Genomic DNA, 6,629 nt, shown 5'->3' with positions numbered 1-6,629 from the left:
CTCCACAATTCAAAAAGGATGCGGAGAAGCTTGAGAGAGTGCAGCGAAGAGCCACGCACATGATCAGAGGTCAGGAAAACAGACCTTATGACGACAGGCTGAGAGCCATGGGGCTCTTTAGCCTGGAAAGGTGCAGAGGTGATCTGATGGCCACCTACAAGTTTATCGGGGTGACCACCAGTATCTGGGGGAACGTTTGTTTCCCACTTGTGTGCTTCTTTGTTGTTGCCCTCCCATGAGCCACACTTTAGCTGCTTCTACATGTCGCATGCTGTGTGTAAAGAGCTCTTTCGTAGATGTTAGTAATTAGCAACTGATTTCTGCTTCTACCCTGTAAGCACACAGCAAGTGGTGTATACAACACCAAGGTTCTGTAGTACATTAATATTTGCCTAAGAATGTTATATGTGCAAATTTAATAGGGTTATTTTTTAATTTAGATTAGGAACTTGTTCAAATTCTAGCCAGTTCCTGACTGCCATGATCTCAGATCATTTATCTGAGTGAGACTTGCTCCTTGTTTTGCAAGAGTGGGACTTCAGAGTCTCTTCCTCAATTCTTTTTGGAATGGGCTGCATCATTAAGGCTGCTGGAAAGGCAACCAGCCCTTTAAATCCCCAGTTTTCTGTGCCCTGTTGCTAGTCTTGTGAATTTAAGTCCTCATTAAAAAAGGGATTAAATTATGTCTGAATCCAGCATAGAGAATAAGATGTGTAATGAAGCTACATTTATCACAGAAAAAAATGGTATTAAGTTGTGGATGTTTACCAGTTGATCACTGTGTTAGAAACTAAACAGAATTTACTTAAAATGTGGAGCACACTTAAAAAATTCCAGAAACCCCTGTAGAACATGGATACACAGTACCTAGACATATGATACAGTTTCAAAGGTGAATTGTAAACCCAGTCCTGACCTAGTACTCATTGTAAATGACAGCTATTGTGACCTCCGTCAAATCAGAGTTCACTTGATCTCTGAACCATATTAATTTCCAAAAAAACACTTCCAGCTAGAAACAACCCTGAATTTTGTGCCTCCCCTCGAATTTTGTCTTCAACACAATTATTCACTGATTTACTATATTAGAAACAACTCTGGTTTTGCTTCTGGTGTTTATTTGAAGTGTCTGAATCCAATTTCTTCCCTCCTTTCTTAGCTGTGTTCCACAACAAGCCTCCCATGCCTTTAAAACTTCCATGTAATTTTGAGATGCATACAGTAACAAGTTATATGTCAGATTCCAAGACCATTTATTCCAGTTCAGGCATCAACTCTTCCATTTTCTGGGTTCAAATGAAAAGAAGAGCATACACAAAATATACAAATTTCATTATTTTATATCAGAATCAGAAAGATTGTGTTTCAAGAGCAGTAAAAATAGTCTGTAGAACACAGATACCTATATAGGACAGGTTTATATTTATTCCAAACCACTTCCCAAGAAACTAATGCCACCATGGCATCATCTCCATCAGCAGAGGTTGACTTTCTGATTAGACATCATTAGTTTGAAGTCCCTATCCCTGCTGTACCTTAGAGGTAGTATAAGGCCTTGTTACTGAGGCCCTGAACACATTCATGTAATGCCATGATCCTAACAGTTGTGCATCCTGCCATGCCACCAGTGCACGGTGCAGGAGGTAAAATTTTGAGATCAGGGATCAGATCCCAATTGCCTGCTCTCTACTTGCCAGTACAGTGAAAGCCCAGGATTATGATCTTCAGCTCCTGCTGTACCAGCAAGTTGAAATATTAGTATTACAACCCTGCAGCTGAATGTCAGCCCCTGCCCAGACAGTCCCAGGTTTGGTTCATGACCCAGATTGGGGCTGACAATCAGCTGATTGAGTACATGATAAGGGTACATCCAGAGTGGTCGGTCCCCTGGTATCCCAGGGATTAGAATAGAATAGGTTTGTCAAATGCACCTGAGGCCTGGACAGGATCCAGGCCATAGGGCTCCTTGCAGGCCGGATCCAGGCCAGGGTTTGAGTGGCCACCACATCAGCAGTGAAACGTTAGGTGGTGATGGTGGCAATGAATCTGGCAGCACTAGAGGCTCAGCAAGCAACAAAGCTTGCTACCAGTGGCCCTGCCCAGCAGGGACAAAGGATTCTGGATTCTATGGTAAGCCATGCCACCCATCTTTCCATGCCTGGCAGGCTGGATAGAGAGGCTCTGTGGGCTAGATCCAACACACAGGCAATATGTTTGATACCCCTGGTTTAGATATACATCTCTGACTGTTCTGTTTAATAGCGATTCTTGTAGCAAAACGTTCTGTGCGTATCCCAGTTAATAGCTAGCTTATATGCTGATCATTCATTATCTTCTGTTAGTGATTAGATGGCATTCTTGAAATCAGCCGCCAGTTTTTTGGGTATTTAACTTCAGAGATCGCAGAGAAAAGGTTGATGTTGGAATTTATGATTCTTTATATCCTCCAAGACAATGAAGCTATCCAAGCTATATGGAAAAAGCACTTTGAGGTGCACTTGACCCATGAGTCGACTATGACAGATATCACCATTGAATCCATCCCCCAACACACTGAAAGGGGATCCCTCACCAATTCTACTATCCTAGAAGAAGTCTGGTGTGCCATCAAGGAAACCAAGAACAACAAGGCTACTGGACTGGATGGCATACCAGCTGAAATCTACAAAGCTGGCAGCAAGGAACTGGTACTGAGACTCCACAGATTTATTCTTTGAATTTGGAACAACAAAGAGATCCCTGGGGACCTGAGGAATGCCAGTACCATGACTAGATTAAAGATATCTCATGTGTGTGGAAACTATTGAGGTATTGCCCTCCTTTCTGCAGCAGGGAAAATCCTTGCCTGCATCCTCCTGAATTATTTTCTACCTATTGCTGACGAAGTCCTGCCAGAATCACAATGTGATTTCAGACCATCCCATGGACAATTGGCATGATCTTTGTTGCCCACCAGATCCAAGAAGTGTCAGGAACATGGTATATGGCCTTCATTGACTTAACTAAGACCTTTGATTTTATCAATCATGAAGCCTTGTGGAAAGTGCTGGACAGATTTGGATGTCCTGAAAAGTACATCAAGGTCTTGAAGCTTCTCCATGACTATATGACAGCAACTGTTATTTGTAGCAGATCAAAGACAGATCAATTTGTCATCCAGACTGGGGTCAAGCAAGGTTGCAACATCACCTCAACTCTGTTTTGTGTGTCTTTATTGATCTCAGTCTCTGAAAAGACACCAAGATCCAGGTCTGCTGAAGATTCTGATGATTCAGTTATCATCTACACCAGGGACAGGCAATTATTTTGGGTGGAGGGCCACTTACTGAGTTTTGGCAAGCCATTGAGGGCCACATGACATGCAGCCAGGGGCAGATAACTCTTAATTTTCTAAATTTTTTGGGGGCTCCATGGGCCGGTTAGAATGGCCTGGCAGGCCACATCCGACCCGTGGGCTACATTTTGCCCACCCCTTATCTACACTCTCCTCTACAGTTGTGAAATGTGGGTGACCTACCATCATCATGTCAAGAGCCTGGAGAAGTATCACCAATAGTGCCTCTGGAAAATCCTCCACATCAAATGTGAAGATTGCCACATAAATACCAGTATCCTGGCTGAAGTCAACATTACCAGCATTGGGTTGCTGGTCCTCAAGCACCAACTTCACTTGGCCAGACAGAGTGTACAGATGCTTGACTCTCAATTCCCAAAACAAGTGCTTCTAGCTTAGTTATAACCTGAGACCTCACAGTGGCCAGAGGAACCATCACAAGGACACATTGAAGGCCTACCTCAAGAAAACAGATGCTGAGGTCAAGATCTGGGAAGAGGTGGCTGCCAACTGACTTCAGTAGTGACTCAACCTCAACCAAGCAGCGGCCCATTTTGAGGTAAAGCATCTTGCCCTCAAAGCAGGCAAGAGAGAGCAGAGAAAGGAAAAGGAGAGGATTTCCAGTATGCAGCCTACTCTCCCCTGCAGAAAGACATGAAACTTCTGTGGACACATCTGTGGCTCGAGGATTGGACTCAAGTCACCTCAAGAATTACCAGTGAACCATGGTAGAGAGTATCTTCAAATTGAGGGATTGCTGACATCTGTTCTAGAAGATACATAAATTATAGTCTCTTGCTTCACCCAATGCAGTTAAATATATTTTAGTCAAAGAAGGCCCAAACCCTGTACTAAATGTTTTGTTTGTGCTCAACAGGGTTGATCCAGAGGCAGAAAAGTTGTATGGAAGGATTCTGCAGCTAGGGAGAATCTTGTTTGTACTTATTAGGAATGATGCAGCACAGCATTGTTGGAAGGATTTTATTACCTATGGATTATGCCATAATATTTAATCTGGATTTATTTTAAAGGCATAATCCTGTCCATCTATTTTAAACTCTGGTTTTTTTGAGTACTTTCATCTCTGAGCAAAAACATCCCAGATTGAAAAGCTCTCCACCCATTCGATATACAAAGTTAGCTGTAAAAGACTTTCATGACACATTAACTTCTAAGGCTCATTATCTTACATTTGTCTCTTGAAAGCATAAGTCTATATATTAACACATCATGGAAAAATGCAATCCCTAACAAAAAATAGAATTAATGTTGGTAACAAAATTATTTGTTTAAACAATTTTGCTAAGAAGAAAAAGCTTTTTTCATTACTGGAACATTCACTATATATATTATACACATATAAACAAACTTGAAATGAAACAAATATATGGCTAAAGTTAAAATGTATTATTTTTTGTCATGCAGGAGGTCAGGCCAGAAGACTGTAGCTGTATGTCCTGTTTTTTAAGTCCATAATGATAAACATTTTTGTGAAAAAGCTGTAATATCTCTTACTCATAAATATTTCCCCACCTTTATCATCCTTTCTGTGCATGGTGAGGATGGAAGACAAACTAGGATATTTTTCTGAAAAGTTTATTGTACATTCTTAAAAATAATACTGAGATTAAATTTTGAATTAACTTGAACACTTTCTTTACAACTTTTAGCATTTTTCCTTTGCCTTCAGTGTTACCATCTGATTAAATCTCTAAAAAGTTGTAGACACACACACCAGCAGGAAGTTTCAGGGTTTCCCATGCTCTAGATGCATACTTCCAGTGTAATCCAAAAAAGGGGTGATCCCTGCCTAATCCCCAGAGGTAGCACAGGTCCTGCCTCTGCTTCCTGTCCAGTCCCTAGAGGCGTACCCAGGACCCAGGGCTGCTCCTCACCTGATCCCTAGTGGCACCCGTAGTCCTGGACCCAGCACCTGTGACTGCTTCCAGCCCAATCTGCTTGATTCTGGTTCCAGGACTTGTGGCTCTCCATACCTGTTTAAATATGCAGCAGTTTTCTAGTGCCTGGCACATGGGGAGCCCAGGATGGCCCATGATGACATAATTTTTGGATTGGGCATAAAATTCCTCAGATACCTATTGCACAATCATTTTAATGTCTGGCTAGGGGCTTTACTCTAATGTTTTGTTCTGTCATCCTTATTGTATTCAGTGTGTAGCCGCTTGTGATGTATTTTGAGGCCTTTAAGGCTGCACTGCCATCAGTGCACTGATAACTTTGAAATCTGCCTGACCTTTTCATTGAGTCAAATGCCTCTCAGCTGTTTATAAATTTAAATAAGAATAAAAAAATATTTCTGTACATTCTGTTGGAGAAATTGTTTCATAGATAGAGCTGTGTATATACGTGAGACAATAGGTATGAGCTGTGTTTGCAATTGTATAGATTTGTTCAGGGGAACATTTACGTAGAGAGAGAGAATTTTTAAATTGAATTCTATATGCAATGACATTAATAATCACTATTACCTCTTCTTCATGCTTGTATTTATTATTCTGTTTTGAAATTAGATGCTGTACAGACAGCAAATACAAATATTTAATGGCGAAGTATCCCAAAATATAGAAAGTGAATGTATCTGTCTGCTGTAGGATATTTCTAGTTACTAATTATTAATAGTCTTTGCAAATGAAGTTCTTCTCAAAGCTTCTAAAACGTATATGTGTGGGTCCAATGCCCACATATTTCTTACCTGTTTAGATAATATCCAGTATTTTCATTTAATTTTAGCAACTTGTGAAAATATGTATTCTAATAGAGTTTTTGTACAAAGGAAGAGTGAAGATTCATAATGTAACAGATTGATCTATGAAGAGCAGAGCATATTACTTAGCATCATTGTTGCTATTCATAAGACAGCAAGGGGGAATCTCCATTACAACCCTTGATATTCTGTTATCATTCTTTGTATGTACTGATGAGCCTATATACTATGTAAGTTGCTTTTAAACTATTATCATCAGATTTTTTTTCCCAGTGGAGCTGTTAATTATACCATCATAACAAAAAGAAATCCAGGCTATGAAAACCTGCTGTTTGCTAGTTTTACAATTTCTACTGTTTCCCTAAACCTGCTGTGCCACCATGTAGCAATTGTTTAAAATATTTGTTAGAATAGACCCCTGCTGATTGTTAGCTGTTTGAATTCTGTTTTGCAAACCTCAAATCCACCCCTTTTTTTTTTGTTTGGCTGAAGCATTTGTCTTGATGAAATGTTGATCCTCCATGATTCTAATCATTGTCATTTTTAATGCTTTGGCTTTATCTCTGTATT

The 6,629-nt window shown here is 40.3% G+C and overlaps 1 protein-coding gene and 1 long non-coding RNA gene across 5 annotated transcripts in view; one reads left to right on the top strand and one right to left on the bottom strand.

Annotated features, from left to right (window-relative positions):
• The window catches only part of PPFIA2 (PTPRF interacting protein alpha 2), an 854,871-nt gene that overhangs the window by 533,091 nt on the left and 315,151 nt on the right, over nucleotides 1-6,629 (top strand). The window lies entirely within an intron of this gene.
• The window catches only part of LOC109295762, a 16,690-nt gene continuing 12,518 nt past the window's right edge, over nucleotides 2,458-6,629 (bottom strand). The window contains exon 4 of the long non-coding RNA XR_002096828.1: nucleotides 2,458-2,469. This is a non-coding gene — a long non-coding RNA (uncharacterized LOC109295762). The remainder of the gene's footprint in view (nucleotides 2,470-6,629) is intronic.

This window comes from Gavialis gangeticus, unplaced genomic scaffold, assembly GCF_001723915.1.
Source record: "Gavialis gangeticus isolate Ggan-Ray unplaced genomic scaffold, GavGan_comp1, whole genome shotgun sequence".
Classification (NCBI taxonomy): domain Eukaryota; kingdom Metazoa; phylum Chordata; order Crocodylia; family Gavialidae; genus Gavialis; species Gavialis gangeticus.
The sequence above is the reverse complement of the archived record's forward strand: the minus strand, read 5'-3'. Positions and strand labels throughout refer to the sequence as shown.